The 18595-nt window shown below is 37.6% G+C and overlaps 1 pseudogene; it reads left to right on the forward strand.

The window, feature by feature from the left end:
- The first annotated feature begins 9063 nt into the window (after positions 1 to 9063).
- LOC102393921 lies at positions 9064 to 9341 on the forward strand (annotated as a pseudogene).
- The last annotated feature ends 9254 nt before the right edge of the window (positions 9342 to 18595 follow it).

Genomic DNA, 18595 nt, shown 5'->3' on the forward strand with positions numbered 1-18595 from the left:
GGTTGTTTCCATGTCTTGGCTATTGTGAATGATGGTGAAATAAACATCATAGTATAGATATTGCTTTCAGATAGTCATTTCATTTACTTACTATACATATCAATACTAAGAAGCAATATTGCTAGGTCATATAGCAGTTATTTTTAATTTTTGTTTTTAATTGGAGAATAGTTACTTTAAAATAATATGTTAGTTTCTTCTGTATAACAATATGAATCAGCTATAAGTGTATATATACTATATATGTATATATATATTTATATATACATATCTCCTCCCTCTTGACCCTCTCTCCCACTCATCCTCCCATTTCACTTCTTTAAGTCAATATAGAGAACCAGGCTGAACTCCCTGTGTTATACAGCAACTATATACTAGTTATCTATTTTACATATGGTAGTATATATATTACCCACTCCAGTGTTCTTGCCTGGAGAATCCCAGGGACAGGGGAGCCTGGTGGGCTGCCGTCTCTGGGGTCACACAGAGTCGGACACAACTGAGGCGACTTAGCAGCAGTATATATATTTCAATGTTACTTTCTTAATTTTTCCCACTCTCCCCTCTCCCTGCTGTGTCCAAAAGTCTGTTCTCTAAATCTGTGTTTCTATTTCTGCCCTACTAATAGGTTCATCAGTATCGTTTTTCTATGATATTTCTTTTTCTCTGTCTGACTTACTTTATATAACAGGCTCTAACTTCATCCATGTCACTACAGCTGACTCAAACTCATTCATTTTTATGGCTGAGTAAAATTCCATTTTATATATATATCACTGTAAATTATTTACCCATTCATGTTGATGGACATCTAGGTTGCTTTCATGTCCTGGGTAGCATAAATAGTGCTGCAATTTACATTGAGGTACATGTGTCTTTTTGAATTATGGTTTTCTCAGGCTATATGCCCAATAGTGGGACTGCTGGGTCATATGGTAGTTTTTTAAGGAATCCCCAAAATGTTCTCCATAGTTGACTATCTCAATTTACATTCCCACCAACAGTTCAAGAGCATTCCCTTTCTCCACATCCTCTCCAGCATTTATTGTTTGTACATTTTTTGATGATGACCCCTCTGATTTTGTGTAAAGTTATACCTCATCATAATTTTTATTTTTTTTTATAATAAAGAGCAATGTTTAGCACCTTTTTATGTGTTTTTTGGCCATCTGCATGTCTTCTTTGGAGAAATGTCTGTTTAGGTCTTCTCATTTTTTGATTGGTTTGTTTGTTTTTCTGACTTTGAATTCATGAGCTGCTTATATATTTTGGAAATTAAATTTTAATCCTTTGTCATCTGCTTCATTTGCAACTATTTTCTCTAGAACAATTTTTTTTCACTATTTGAATGAAACATAAAAATTGAGTATCCAAAGCAATGTTGAGAAAGAAAAATAAAGCTGGAGGAATCAATCTTTCTGACTCAGACTATACCATAAAGCTACAGTCATCAAGACAGTAGGATACTGGCACAAAAACAGAAATATAGATCAATGGAACAAGCTAGAAAGCCCAGAGATAAGCTTACACATATATGGATACCTTATTTTTGACAAAGAAAGCAAGAATACACAATGGGGGAAAAAAAACAGCCTCTTCAATAAGTGGTGCTGGGAAAATTGGACAGCTACATGTAAAAGAATTAAATTAGAACACTTCCTAACACCATACACAAACTCACAGTGGATTAAAGACCTAAATGTAAGGCCAGAAACTATAAAACTCTCAGAGGAAGGCATAGACAGAACACTCTTTGACATAAACTGCAGTAAGATTCCCTTTGACCCACTCCTAGAATAATGAAATAGAAGTAAAAATAAACAAATGAGACTTAAAAGCTTTTGCACAGCAAGCTATAAACAGCATGTGTCCATGCATGCTAAGTTGCTTCAGTCATGTCTGATTCTTTGTGATCCTACAGACTGTAGCCTGCCACACTGCTGGGTCCATGGTATTCTCCAGGCAAGAATACTGGAGTGGGTTGCCATGCTCTCCTCCATCTTCCCAACCAAGTGTTTGAACTTTTGTCTCCTGCAGCTCCTGCATTGCAGGTGGATTCTTTATGCTGAGCCACCAGGGAAGCCCATAAGCAACATATGGTAGATTAAAAAAAAAATTTTTTTTTCATGGATTCTCCCTACTCTTTTGTATTGTGGCTATACCAATTTACATTCAAACCAACAATGCACAACTGTTTTATTTTCTCCACATCCTCATTAATACTTATTATCTCTTGTCTTTTTTGGTAATAGACACTAAAAGGTATGAGGTAATATCTCATTATGGTTTTGATTTACATTTCCCTGATAATTACTGATGTTGAGCAACTTAGTCCATTTGATGACTTGTCAATATTAGTTGATCATATATGCATGGGTTTATATCTAGACTTCCTATTCTATTCAATCAGTCTATGTGTCTATTTCTATGTCAGGGCATACTGCTTTGATTACTAAAGCTTTGTAATAGATCCTGAAAGCATGGAGCATAATTGCCTCCAGCTTTGCTCTTTCTTTTCAAGATTGCTTGGGCTATTAAGGTCTTTTCTGATGTCATATGAATTTTAACATTGTTTATTGTTTTATTTCTGTAAAATGTCATTGAAATTTTATAGAAATTGCATATAGTCTATAAATTGCTTTGAGTAGTATAGACATTTTAACAATAACAAAGAATTATTAATTCTTTCAAAACATGAACATGAGATATCTTTTATTTTTATGTCTTCAGTTTGTTTCATCAATGTCTTATAGTCTTTATTGTATACTTGAGTTTAGTAAAAGAGTAGATTTTGAATGTTCCCCCCCTCAACATAATATAGAGCTTTGTATGATTGATGTGTTAACTGACTTTATTGTGATAATCAATTCTTAATCATCATTCTTTATACCTTAAATTTATATAAAATTTTATTTGTATACCTTAATAAAACTGAGGGGAAAAGTCAGATATAAAAAATCACTGGGAAATAAACTTAGCCATTAAGTTGAAAGGAAGAGATGAAAGATAGGAGCTGAGTGGATAGTATAATAACATGAGCAAAAGGCACAAAGAAACTTTTATCAGCCTCAATGCAGCACTAGAGTAGCTCCCCATGTGGGTGGTAATTCTGGCTAATATTCCCAATTTATAAAGAAATAAAATATTTCACTGCTGATAGATGCTTATCTTACTTTTTCAGATTTACCCTAAATCAGCCATATTGATTGTAAATATTGATAAAGAGAAACTCAATTAAAATAGAGTGAGGAAGTCAGAAGGGGATGCTCTCATGACCTATACAATGGCAGAACCCAAAAGAAAAGAAAATTTTCTTCTTGCCTGACAACAGCTCAGTCAATAAATCAAAACTACAATGAGGCATCATCTTATATGAATCAGAATTCAGTTCAGTCAGTTCAGTCGTTCAGTCGTGTCCGACTTTTTGTGACCCTATGAATGCAGCACGCCAGGCTTCCCTGTGCATCACCAACTCCTGGAGTCTACCCAAACCCATGTCCATTGAGTTGGTGATGCCATCCAACCATCTCATCCTCTGTCATCCCCTTCTCCTCCTGCCCTCAATCTTTCCCAGCATCAGGGTCTTTTGAAATAGGTCAGCTTTTTGCATCAAGTGGCCAAAGTATTGGAGTTTCAGCTTCAACATCAGTACTTCCAATGAACACCCAGGACTGAACTCCTTTAGTATGGACTGGTTGGATCTCCTTGCAGTCCAAGGAACTCTCAAGAGTCTTTTCCAACACCACAGTTCAAAAGCATCAATTCTTCTGTGCTCAGCTTTCTTTATAGTCCAACTCTCACATCCATACATGACTACTGGAAAAACCATAGCCTTGACTAGATGGATCTTTGTTGACAAAGTAATGTCTCTACTTTTTACTATGCTGTCTAGGTTGGTCAGAACTCTCCTTCCAAGGAGTAAGCGTCTTTTAATTTCATGGCTGCAATCACCATCTGCAGTGATTTTGGAGCCCCCCGACCAAAAAGTCAGCCAATATTTCCACTGTTTCCCCATCTATTTGCCATGAAGTGATGGGACCAGATGCCATGATCTTAGTTTTCTGAATGTTGGACTTTAAGCCAACTTTTTCACTCTCCACTTTCACTTTCATCAAGAGGCTTTTTAGTTCCTCTTCACTTTCTGCCTTAAGGGTGGAGTCATCTGCATATCTGAGGTTATTGATATTTTTCCTGGTAATCTTGATTCCAGCTTGTGCTTCCTACAGCACAGTGTTTCTCATTATGTACTCTGCATATAAGTTAAATAAGCAGGGTGACAATATACAGCCTTGATGTACTTCTTATGACTATATAGTTTAAGTGAGAAATATATTTAAGTGACTAGATCTGATAGACAGAGTGCCTGATGAACTATGGATGGAAGTTCGTGACATTGTACAAGAGACAGGAATCAAGACCACCCCCAAGAAAAAGAAATGCAAAAAAGCAAAATGGCTCTTTGAGAAGGCCTTACCAATAGCTGTGAAAAGAAGAGAAGCAAAAAGCAAAGGAGAAAAGGAAAGATATACCCATTTGAATGCAGAGTTCCAAAGAATAGCAAGAAGAGATAAGAAAGCCTTCAGCAGTCCATGCAAAGAAATAGAGGAAAACAATAGAATGGGAAAGACTAGAGATCTCTTCAAGAAAATCAGAGACACCAAGGGAACATTTCATGCAAAGATGGGCTCAATAAAGCACAGAAAGGGTATGGACCTAACAGAAACAGAAGATATTAAGAAGAGGTGGCAAGAATGCACAGAACTGTACAAAAAAGATCTTCAGGAATCAAGATAATCACAACGGTGTGATCACTCACACTCACCTAGAGCCAGATACCCTGGAATGTGCAGTCAAGTGGGCCTTAAGAAGCATCACTGCGATCAAAGGTAGTGGAGGTGATGGAATTCCAGTTGAGCTATTTCAAATCGGAAAAGATGGTGCTGTGAAGTGCTGCACTCAATATGTCAACAAATTTGGAAAACTCAGCAGTGGCCACAGGACTTGAAAAGGTCAGTTTTCATTCCAATCCCAAAGAAAGGCAATTCCAAAGAATGCTCAAACTACCACAAAACTGCACTCATCTCACATGTTATTAAGTAATGCTCAAAATTCTCCAAGACAGGCTTCAGCAATATGTGAACCGTGGACTTCCAGATGTTCAAGCTGGTTTTAGAAAAGGCAGAGGAACCAGAGATCAAATTGCCAACATCCACTGGATCACTGAAAAAGAAAGAGACTCCCAGAAAAACTTCTATTTCTGCTTTATTGACTCTACCAAAGCCTTGACAGTGTGGATCACAATAAACTGTGGAAAATTCTGAAGGAGATGGGAATACCAGACCACCTGTCTTGCCTCTTGAGAAACATGTTTGCAGGTCAGGAAGCAACATTTAGAAATGGCCATGGAACAACAGACTGGTTCCAATCAGTATGGCCATCATCAAAAAACCTACAAACAATAAAGGGTGGAGAGAACTTGGACAAAAGAAAATCCTCTTGCACTATCCGTGGTAATGTAAATTGATACAGCCACTATGGAGAACGATATGAAGATTCCTTAAAAACTTGGAATAAAACTGCCATAACCTCAGCAATCTCACCACTGGGCATATACCTTGAAAAAAAAATATGATTCAAAAAGACACATGTACCCCTATGTTCACTGCAGCACTATTTACAATAGAAGTTGTGGTACATATATACAACAGAATGGAATGGAACATTACATGTCTGCCTGCTCAGATGCTTAAGTCATATCTAACTCTTTGTAACCCTATCGACTGTAGCCCTCCAGGCTTTTCAGTCCATGGATTTCCCTAGGCAAGAATACTGGATTGGGTTGCCATACTCTCCTCCAGGAGATCATTCTGCCCCAGGGACTGAATCTGTGTCTCCTGCATCTCTTCATGGTAGGTGGATACTTTTCCAATGAGCCACCAGGGAAGCCCACAATTCAATATTACTTAGCCATAAAAGTGAACATTGTAGTGAGGTGGATGAACCTAGAGCAGGGTGAAGTAAGTCAGAAAGAGAAAAAGAAATATCATATACTAAAGCATACATATGTAATCTAGAGAAAATATACTGATGAAACTATTTGCAGGACAGCAATGGGGATGCAGACATAGAAAATGTTCTTGAGGACACTGTGTGGGAAGGGGAGGGTGGGATGAATTGAGAGACTAGCATTGATATATACATACACTACCATGTGTAAAATAGATAAGTAGAAGTAAACTGTGGCTTAACACAGGGAGTCCAGCTTCATGCTCTGTGAAGACCTAAAGGGGTGGGATGGCGGGATAAGAAGGAGGCTCATGATGGAGGAGGTATATGTATACTTATAGCTGATTCATTTTGCTGTATGGCAGAAACCAACACAACATACTGGCAATCGTCTTCCAAGTTAAAATTTTTCTTAAATTGAAATTTTTAAAAAGGCACTATGCTTTTTTGAATCTCAACTCCTTCAATGAGCTGTGCTTACTTCAGCCCTCCCAGTTTCCTTTTCTCCTCTTTAAAAGAGTTATTTTCTCCTTGATGTGCTGGGACTTACACATGGCTCACCATGGTTGCAGACCCTGAATTGCAATTATTTGCTGATACTGAAAAGCCCATTTTTACTGGAGAAATAACTGGAAATATATTTATTTTAAGTAATTTTTGTGGTATGCATTGGGGTCCAGAGAAGACATTCAGTGACTCTGAGGCTGATGAGTACAGAGGTCAACATTTAGTCCATTATTGAACATTGCTTTTCCATCAACCCTGGGGTTTGAAGATAAGTCTTTCTTTTGGATCTGAGCTTCTGCCTTCTTTATGTTTTGAAGTTCTCCCAGGTTTTGTTTGGGACACATTTTAAGGCTCCATGTTTTTTGTTTAAGCTTTATTCTGTCTGTAAGTAGTTGCTTGGCACTTCAGCCTGATAGTATTTTGAAATCAGGCTGTTTCAATTGGAACTTTGCTAGCTTTTGGGCCAGTTTCTTTTGGAACAGAGACTGTTTCACTGAAATGGTGCCAGTGCAGACTTTAGCTTGGTACCTTTCAGAATAGGGGCTGTTCTATTGGAACTGCACTGTTAAGCCTTTGGCCTGACTCCCTGGGAATTGGACTGTTCCATTATAGCTGTGCTGTCCTAATTGACACTGGAGCCACTCTAAGAGCTCAACCCAACTAACATAAAGCAGCCCTTGCCTCAGAGTACTGCAAGTTCAAATACCGGGATTTTTAATGAACCTCAAAAGGTTTCCATCTCTGAACTTAGTTCCTTTTATTAAACCCTTTGAGACATGTGAATCCTTTTGTCTTTTGCTCCTCAGCAACTGTCCATTTATTAGGCAAAGACTTCTTAGGAAAGCATCATACTGGAATTTCTTACTCTTGAAAGTGGGATATAATTCTAAAATTTTGTAATGCAGTTGACCCTTGAACAACACTGGTCTGTACTGCCTGAGTTCACTTATATGCTGAAATTTTCCTAAATAAGTACTATAGTGGTACTTCTGCAGTTGGTTGACTCTGACTGTAAAGTTTTTCTCAAATTTTTAGCAGTTCAGAAATTCATAGCTCCTAGCCACTATGTTGTTCGAGGGTCAACTGTAGCAATCAAAGCAACCAACCAGGTAAATCAAATGACCTTTCAATGTCTTTTATTTGCTCTGTCCCTGAGTATAGTAGAGCTGATTCTGGAAACACTGATTATTTGGCTGTATTGATTCAGCCACCATCCTTCTTATGGGCAAAATCTCCAAATGATATTGACAAAATTCACAGTGTACTTCTCATCAGTGTTCAAATAGATCTCTCAGAATCTCTTCCCAGAGCTAATCGCTAACCCATAAGTGAGGAAGAACTTCAAGATTTAAAACCTGTAATAGATTATAAGGCTCAAGGCTTAATATCTGCAATATTTTTATTTTAACAACGCCTGGTAAAATACTCCTATTATACTAGTGAGAAAACCTAAGGACTGAAGGTAGAGTTTGTTCAGCAACTCTGAGTAATAAACAACATTGTAATAACAACAATAAACAACACTGTTATCTCTCAATGCATTACTAGTGTCCACTTCTATCGGAAGCAAATTCTTTACTGCAGTAGATTTATACAGTGCATTCTTCAGTATTCCAGTTGATGAAGCTAGCTAGCCAATGCTTTTTTTGCTTTCACTTGGGAAGAAAAATAATTCACTGGGACAATAATGACTCAAGATTTTACTTGGAGTTCTTATTTCTTACAAATCTTGAAGGCTGAGCTTGGTATTAAAAAGTGCCCTATAAGTTCTACTGTGTTGCAATATGCGGATGATTTGCTTCTTTGCTCATCTCAACTTTCCTAACCTGAAGACAGCATCCACTGGCTAAAGCTTTTGGTCTTCAGGGGAAAGATCGTCCCCCAAACTGCTGTTTTCCCAACCCCAAGTTCAATGTTTAGGGAATCTGATATCAAAACAAGGGCTTCACCTAGGTTCAGATATACTTCATGGTGTCCTAAGTTTCTCCAAACCCCAAACTAAACACCAACTCTTAGTTTTTCTCAGGCGAGTTGGTTATTGCAAAAAACAGATTTTAAATTTCTCTTGTAGCTAAATTTCTACATTTTTAACTGAATAATAACAATACCAACCCAATGTTTATGAGGAGAACTGGATGACACAGCCTATAACAACTTAAAGGAGAATTTAATGAACCCACCTGCCCTTGAGTATCCAAATTATCAGATTTCCTTTTGCCTTTCTGTATATAAAAAGTGTTTGTCCTTAGGATATTCACTCAAAGAAAACAGAGGTCACCAATTACCTATATAGGGTGTTATAGCCAAAAAGGTACTATAGCAACTGGACTCTGTGGCATGGCGATACCTGCCTTGTTAGAACCATTACTGCCACTGCCTTTTTGTTTAAAGCTATTGAGCAAATGATTGTGGGATTCCCATTTACCAAATTTGGACCAAATAACAGCTCAGGCCTGCTACAGACTTTAAAAATTCCCACTCCTCCTGTGCTTGCGCTCATCGTTGTACCATCAGGTGGGCTGTGCGGCCAGCGTCCTGGCAAAAGGGATGATGCGGGGCCTGAGACACTCGCTCAACATACAGAATGACGCCGGTGAGCTCGTGGGCCTGTATGTGCCGCGGAAATGCTCCGCCACAACCGCATCATCGGCGCCAAGGACCACGCGTCCATCCAGATGAACGTGGCCGAGGTTGACAAGGTGACAGGCAGGTTCAACGGCCAGTTTAAAACCTATGCTATCTGCAGGGCCGTTCGCAGGATGGGCGGGTCAGATGACTCCATTTTCCGGCTGGCCAAGGCCGACGGCATCATTTCAAAGAACTTCTGACAAGAGGATCCCGGACATGGAATATTTGTTATAAATAAATAGTGAAAACCTAAAAAAAAAAAGTCCCACTCTTCCCCACTGTACGTGCATTGAACTATTTGTCTATTGACAAAATGAAGGCATTCATGAGTCAATATTGGTGGGAAAATGTTAACAAGGTTGCAAAAAGTGCCTACCTTACTTGTCCCACTTGTTAAACATATAAACCAAGGAAGTCTGTTACTACATTTACTGGACATTTTAATGGCCTAATGGACCATTTAAGTTCTGGCAAATAGATTTCATACAGTATCCTTTGTCTATATAAATATGTTTTTGGATATAAAAATCAAAGAATATTTATGTTTTTGTCATGGTCTGTATGTTTCACATACAGAAATTTTCTTTTGCACAGGATACTGCCTCTTCTGTGGCTAAAGAGAAATATCAACAACTTCAGATATGCAGGTGGTGTCACTCTAGTGGCAGAAAATGGAGAGGAAAGGAAGAGCCTACTGATGAGGTGGAAGAGGGAAGTGAAAATGCTGACTTGAAACTCAGTATTAAAAAAAGTAAGATCCTCGCATCTGGTCTCATCAATTCATGGCAAATAGAAGGGGAAAAAATGGAAGCACTGACAGATTTTATTTTCTTGGTCTCTAAAATCACTGCAGACAGTGACTGTAGCCATAAAATTAAAAGACACTTGCTCCTTGGAAGAAAATCTATAACAAACTTAGACAGCATATTAAAAAACAGAGACATCACTTTGCTGACAAAGGTCCATGAAGTCAAAGCTACTGTTTTTCCAGTAGTTATGTATGGATGGACTATAAAGAAGAGTTGGACCATTAAGAAGTTTGAATACCAAACAATCGATGCTTTCAAATTATGATGCAGGAGGAGACTCCTTTTTTTTTTTTTTAGATAGATAGGAGATTCATATTTTATTTCTCCACTGACATATTTACAGTGAATATAAATTAAAGGCCTGCTTGCACACCAAACCCAGGTCCTTTTGGTGGTTCAGTCAAAGAGGTAAGACCTCCAGCTGGCTCACAGGAGAAGCATCCACTCTTTGGCCCAGGTTTGGAAATCAACCCTGAACATTCATTGGAAACACTGTTGCTGAAGCTGAAGCTTCAACACTTTGGCCACCTGATGCAAAGAGATGTTCCGTTGGAAGACTCTGATGCTGGGAAAGATTGACAACAAAAGGAGAAAGGGGCAAAAGAGGATGGGATGGTTAGATAGCATCACTGACTCAATGGTCATGAATGTGAGCAAACTTTGGCAGTTAGTGGAGGACAGAGAAACTGTCATGCTGCAGTCCGTGGGGTTGCAGAGTCAGACACGACTTAACAACTGAACAACAACCTCCTTACACCTTGCACCATGAAGATTTCATATATTTGAAAAAACATATACAAAAGGATTCCCTTCAACCTTACTGAAAAGGCCCCTGTGTGGTAATGCTAACCAACATTTGTACCACCACTTTCCAGGGAATAGACACTTTCTGGATTCATAGTGAAAGCTCAGTCATGTCCAATTCTTTGCAACTCCATGGATTGTAGCCCATGGAATTTTCCAGGCAAGAATACTGGAATGGGTTGCCATTTCCTTCCCCAGGGGATCGTCCTGACCCAGGGATCAAACCCAGGTCTCCCGCATTGCAGGCAGAGGCTTTACCTCTGAGCCACCAGGGAATCCCTGGATTCATAGGACACTCCTAAATACCCATACCCAACTCTGACTGTACCTGAACATCAGCTGGTGATCTAAAGGAAAGACTTCCCAGAATTGAAGTGGCTGACCTGATGAGACAGCTTTCCTAAGACATCTGAACCAGGTGCACTGGAAGTTTGCCTATAAAACCTTTGATGACAACAAAGCTTTAAGTGATCTCCAATGTCTATAATTTAAAACATATGGACTTTAGATAGAAAGTGCCTGTGAGTTCTTCTTCCTACTCCTCTTTTTTACTCAAATATGATTTCAATAGTTTTCTGATCAGAGTGCTTTCCCTCTGACATGGGATACTACATCCAGAAAGGTTCTTCCTGGCTTTGAGGGTAAAATAAGCTGCTGAAACCAAAAAACCTGACTCTTGATCAGAGGGACTTTCAGAGAAAGATCTTGATCAAAGATGAAGGAATATAAAGATTAATAAATAGAAGTCATTAAAATAGTCAAGAGGCCAGAAAGGGGAACTCTCAGGCCATATGAAAATAGCAAATCCCAACAGGAAAGGACTTTCTCTTCTTTCTTAGCAAACTCAATCCATGAAAGACAGTGACAACTCAGAGAAACAAAATGCACTGTACACTGAGCTCTCGATTCCTCTAATGGACTCTTTGCTTATTAAAGTCCTTCCAATATCCTTTACCCCTCTTTAAAAGAGTTCTCCTGTCCTTGCTGTACTGAGACTTATACATAGCTGGCCATCATTGCAGACCCCAAATTGCAATCTGCTGCTGGTACCAATAGGCTTATTTTTATTGGAAAAATAATCAGCAGTCTATTTGTTTTAAGTCAACATGATCTTCCAGTTAGTGGTTCTTGTCAGAGGAAATAGCATCAGGAATTCTCCTATTAAAAGCACAAGTAATTTTTTTTAAAGCAATCTATGAAGAAAATTGTGCAGACCCTATAACTGTCTATAAAAACTATTACTCACCAATAGACAATGGTTCATAATGATTATATTTATTAGTACACTGCAGAATCACATCACCTGTACTTAATTAGGTTTAAAATTGCAGGCCCTTGTCTTTTGTCAAATGTTTCTTTAAGAAACAATACTGCATATATAACAATAAGAAATAAGTAAACAATAACCTTGTGTACGAGACAGCAAAAGAGACACTGATGTGTAGAACAGTCTTATGGACTCTGAGAGAGAGGGAGAGGGTGGGAAGATTTGGGAGAATGGCATTGAAACATGTAAAATATCATGTATGAAACGAGTTGCCAGTCCAGGTTCGATGCACGATACTGGATGCTTGGGGCTGGTGCACTGGGACGACCCAGAGGGATGGAATCAGGAGGGAGGAAGGAGGAGGGTTCAGGATGGGGAACACATGTATACCTGTGGTGGATTCATTTTGATATTTGGCAAAACTAATACAATTATGTAAAGTTTAAAAAAAAAGTATTTATTACTGAATTTAATGTAGAAAATATTCTTGAAATTTTATAGAAAGTAAAAGGCTTAATAATACATATCTGACTGCCACCTCAGTAGTTAGTTCCTACTTAAGAAATGTGAAGATAAAGGGGAAAATCTATTAGTGATAGAAGCCAGTTGAGAATGTTATCCAAACAGTGGCAACTTTCTGAAATTGTTTATTGTTGACATAAACAGATTGTAGAAGGTCTCTCATGGCTTTAAATGTGATTAATCTTCTTGAGAAGTATAACATTAAGCAAAATAAATGGAAAAAATCTTGACCAGTGACTTGATCTTCACCCCAGTCTCATCCATTTTAATCCCAAGAGTTTTATAAGATATGAGTCTAGAAAAAAGAAGTTGGATCATATTTCTCTTTTAAAACATTAGGGACTGAAAGGTAATGAACCATTAGAAAACTTTGAAAAGAATTTGTGACTTCAGAATTCCACATCTTGCGAAGTTATCATTTATGTGTGAAGACAGCTAAATGGAATTTTCAGATATTTGAGTCTCAAAGTATAAATAGCTGTCATATATTCTTTGAAAAACAAGTCTTAGAATTATTCCAGTTAAGCAAGAGACTAATAAAAATAAAGAAAACAAGAATAAGAAAGTCATGCTACTGCTGCTGCTAAATCACTTCAGTCGTGTCCGACTCTGTGTGACCCCATAGACGGCAGCTCACCAGGCTCACCCGTCCCTGGGATTCTCCAGGCAAGAACACTGGAGTGGGTTGCCATTTCCTTCTCCAATGCATGAAAGTGAAAGGTGAAAGTGAAGTCTCTCAGTCATGTCCGACCCTCAGCGACCCCATGGACTGCAGCCTTCCAGGCCTCTCCATCCATGGGATTGTCCAGGCAAGAGTACTACAGTGGGGTGCCTTTGCCTTCTCCGAGAAAGTCATGCTATAAAAGCCCAAGTCCTGAGAAATAATAATTTACATAAAAAATAATAACAAGCCTTGTGTGAGAGAAAATAAAAGCATTATTTTCATCAAATTACATAGAAAGAAAATAAAACATAATTTTTTACTTGAACTTAACAAAAATTTATTATTTTTTTGAAAATTTGAACAATGATTAAACAGTAATTCATAAAAGAAAGAGAACAAAGTAATTCAATTTATTGATATTAGGTACAGACTATAATAAAATTTTGGGATCTTTTGAATATTTTAAATAAAATTAAATGCGTATATAAAAGATGTCTATAAGAACACTTGGAGATGGGTGATTTTAATGAAAACGCTCATGTTCCATGAAAAAAATCATCCTTGCGAAAATGTTTCTTTCATAATCTTTATCTACCATATAAAAATATCAGAAAACAGAAAGTAAAGATTAATGGAGAAGAAAATAATAGAGGTAGAGGAAGAAATTAGGTGACTTTAGTGCCATGTTTTTGTGGTTTAGTGGCTAAGTCATGTCCAATTCTTTTGCAACCCTATGGACTGTGGCCTGCCAGGCATCTCTGTCCATGGAATCCTCCAGGCAAGAATACTGGAGTGGGTAGCCATTCTCTTCTCCAGGAGATTTTCTTGACTCAGAAATAGAACCAAGATCTCCTGTATTGAGGTAGATTTTTTACCTTCTGAGCGACAAGGGAAGGCCACAACTAAACACATGAAAATACTCAAAGAAAATCTATCTCATGAGTAAAGTCAAACATACATTAAACATAGTAAACCACCCATTTACTAAGCTAGTGAGAACATTAAAAGGCAAAGGTAGTAAAATCATCTTTATTCACAATAAGCAGTTGAGGGATAGACAAAATAATTAGATGTAAAACATGGTGTCAGAATCAGTAACTACAAGAGGAAGAAAGTAAAAATGCAGGTGCATTAAAATGTTTGAAATTAAGAGACCACCAATTAAAAATAACCCTGTATAGGTAGATTACTATATATAAACCTCATGATAACCACAAATAAAAGAAAAATAGTAAATATACCCACAAAATAGTAAATATACCCACAAAATTGGAGAAGGCGATGGCACTCCACTCCAGTACTCTTGCCTGGAAAATCCCATGGACGGAAGAGCCTGGAGGGCTGCAGTCCATGGGGTCGCATAGAGTCGGACACGACTGAAGTGACTTAGCAGCAGCAGCACCCACAAAATAAAGAAGGAATTCAAACATGCTAATAAAGATATACATCAAATCATAAGAGACAAAAAGAAGAAAAAGGAACAAAAAAGAACCTCAAAACAAATCCAAAGAACAGCTAGCATAATGGCAATAAGTACACATATATCAATGATGACTTTAAATATAAATGTTCTAAATGCTCCAAACAAAAGACATAGAGTGGCTGAATGGATTCAAAAACAAGATCCCGGGGCTTTCTTGGTGGCTTGGTGATAAAGAATCTGCTTACCAATGCAGGAGACATAGGTTTGATACCTGTCTGGGAGGATCCCACATGCCGTAGAGCATCTAAGTCTGTGCACCACAACTATTGATCCTATACCCTAGAGCCTGAAAGCGGCAACTGCTTATCCCATGTGCCACACCTACTGAAGTCTGAGCACCCTAGAGCCCATGCTCTGCAACAAGAGATGTCATTGCAATAGGATGCCCACATGCTGCAACTAAACAGCAGCCCCACGTGCCACGAGGAGAGAAAAGCCTGTGTTGCAATGAAGACGCAGCACGGCCAAAAATAAATGAATAAATTAAGTTTTAAAAAGAATTCCTACAAATGAATAATAAAGTCATAGTTTATTTGATAAAAAAATAAACAAGAGCCATGTATATACTACCTACAGGAGATCCACTGTAGATCTAAAATAATGCAGACTGAAATAGAGGGGAGGGAAAAATTATTTAATTCAAATAGAGATTTTAAAGGCCAAGTTATCAATAATTATACCAGTTGAAATAGACTTCAAAATAAAGACTACTACAAAAGACAAGAAGGACATTATATAATGATCAACAAATCATTCCAAGAAGAAGAAAGATCAACTGTAAATATCTATGCACCCAACATAGAACCACCTAAGTACATAAAGAAAACATAAACAGACATAAAAAGAGAAGTTGGCTGTAACACAAAAATAGTAGGAGACTTTAAAAGCCCACTTACATTAATAGACAGATCATCCAGTCAGAAAATAAATAAGGAAGCACTGACCTTAAATGACACATTAGACCAGATGAACTTAACTGATATATAGAACACTGCATCAAAAAGGAGCAGAATACACATTCTTTTTCATGTGTACATGGAACATATTCCAGTATAGGTCACATGTGCTGTTCTGTGCTATACTAAGTTGTATCAGTCGTGTCTGACTCTTTGCGACCCTATGGACCATAGTGCACCAGGCTTCTCTGCCCATGGGATTCTCCCATCCAAGTACTAACCAGACACAACCCTGCTTAGCTTCCAAGATCAGATGAGATCAGGTGTGTTCAGGGTGGTATGGCGATAGACTGTCCATGGGATTCTCTAGGCAAGAATACTGGAGTGGATAGCTGTGCCCTCTTCCAGGAGAATCTTCCTGACCCAGGGAACAACCTGCATTTCTAAAGTCTCCTGCATTGGCAGGGAGGTTCTTTACCACAAACTCCTCCTGGGAAGACACATGAAAGTCTTGAAGGTGAAAGTCAATCAATTGTGTCTGACTGCAACCCCATGGACTATACAGTTCATGGCATTCTCCAGGCCAGAATGCTGGAGTGGGTAGCCTTTCCCTTCTTCAGGGAATCTTCCCAACCCAGGGACTGAACCCAGGTCTCCTGCATTGCGAGTAGATTCTTTACCAGCTAAGCCACAAGGGAAGCCCTATTCTGTTAAGTCGCTTCAGTCATGTCTGACTCTATGCAACCCCATAGATGGCAGCCCACCAGTCTCTTCCATCCCTGGGATTCTCCAGGCAAGAACACTGGAGTGGGTTGCCATTTCCTTCTCCAGTGCATGAAAGTGAAAAGTGAAAGTGAAGTTGCTCAGTTGTGTCCAACTCTTAGCGACTCCATGGACTGCAGCCCACCTGGCTCCTCCGCCCATGGAATTTTCCAGGCAAGAGTACTGGAGTGGGGTGCCATTGCCTTCTCCGAGGGAAGCCCTACTAGGCCACAAAATAAGCCTCTTTAAATTTAAGAAAATTGAAATAATATCAAGCTTCATTACTGACTAGAACACTAAGAGACTAGAAATCAATTACAAAGAAACCTGCAAAAAACACTAATACATGGAGCTAAAAACAATATACCTACATAATAAATGGTTCACTGAAGAAATCAAATAGAAAATCAAATATAACTGAAGAAAAGTGAAAACAAAACATCATGATCCAAAATCTATGGGACACAGCAAAACCAGATTTAAGAGGAAAGTTTAGAGTAATACAAGCTCACTTTAGGAAAAATCTCACATAACAACTTAACCTTACACCTAAAGATATTAGAAAAATAAGAACAAAGCTAAGATTTAGTAGAAGAAAACAAATCATTAAGATCAGAGCTGAAATAAATGAAATAGAGACAAAGAAAACAGAAAAGATCAATGAAACTAAGAGTTGGTTCATTTAAAATAGAAACAAAATTGATAAAACTTTAGCTAGACTAATCAAGAAATAGAGAGGGCCCATATCAATAAAATAAAATATTAAAAAGGATAAAAGTACAAATAACAACTGACACTATAGAAAAACAAAGGATCATGAGATTACTACAAACAATTAAATGCCAATACAATGGGCTATCTAAAAGAAATAGACAAATTCTATAAATAAACAATCTTCCAAGACTGAACCAGGAAGAAATAAAAAATATGAATGAACCATATGCCAGCAATGAAATTTAATCAGTAATTTAAAAAACTCCCAAGAAACAAACGTTCCGAGTTAGATGGTTTCACAGGTGAATTCTACCAAACATTTGGAGTACAAATAATACCCATCATTCTCAAATTATTCCAGAAAATTATAGAGGAAGGAAGGCTTTCACATTCATTCTATGAAAATAAAACTACCCTGATTCTAAAACCGGAGAAAAATATCACAATAAAGATAATTGCTGGCCAGTATCACTGATGAACATAGATCCTCAACAAAATATTAGAAAATTTAATCCAGTAATACATTAAAATAATCATACACGATAATCAGGTGGGATTTATCCCTGGGACACAAAGATGGTTCAATATCTGAAGCTCAATCAATGTGATGCACTACATTAACAAAATGAAGAATGAAAACCATATGATCATCTCTGTAGATTCAGAAAAAGCTTTTGAAAAAATTCAGCATCCATTTATGATAAAGGCCTTCCAGAAAGTGGATATAGTGGGCATACTTCAACATGGTAAAGGCCAAATATGTTATTCCCACAGATAACTGTGAAAAGCTGAAAGCATTTCCTCTAAGATCAGGAACAGCACAAAGATGCCTATTCTGGCCACTTTTATTAAACACAGCATTGGATGTTCTAGTCACAGCAATCAGACAAGAAAAATAAATAAAAGAAATGCAAATTGGGAAGGACGAAATAACCCATTACTGTTTATACATGACATGATTCTATACTTAGAAAATCCTAAATACGTCTCAAAAAATGATTACTAATTACCCAATTACTACGTAAAGTTACAGGATACAAAATTAATATACAGAACTCTGTTGCATTTCTATACACTAACAATGAACTATCAGAAAGTGAAATTAAGAAAACAATTTTAATTCCAGTTAAATCAAAAAGGATAAAATACCCAGAAATAAACCTACCTGAGGAGGTAAAAGATTTGTACTCAAAAATCTATAAGTCACTGATAAAAGTAATTCAAGGCAACACATATGGAAAAATATACTGTTCACTAAATGGAAGAATTATGTTGCTAAAATAGCCATACTACTTGAGGCAATACAATCTCTATCAAAATACAAAAGCCATTTTTCAAAGGGCTTTAAAAAAGTCCTAAAATTCATATGGAAACACAAACAATTCCAAACAGAGAAAACAACCTTGAAAAAGAAGAACCGAACAGGAGGAATCATACTCCCTGGTTTCAGATTATGCTACAAAGCTACAATTAAAAAAAAAAAAGTATACACTGGCACAGAAATAGACATTTATATCATTGGAGAGCTCAGAA

Source organism: Bubalus bubalis, chromosome 12 (genome assembly GCF_019923935.1).
Source record: "Bubalus bubalis isolate 160015118507 breed Murrah chromosome 12, NDDB_SH_1, whole genome shotgun sequence".
In the NCBI taxonomy this organism is placed as follows: Eukaryota; Metazoa; Chordata; class Mammalia; order Artiodactyla; family Bovidae; genus Bubalus; species Bubalus bubalis.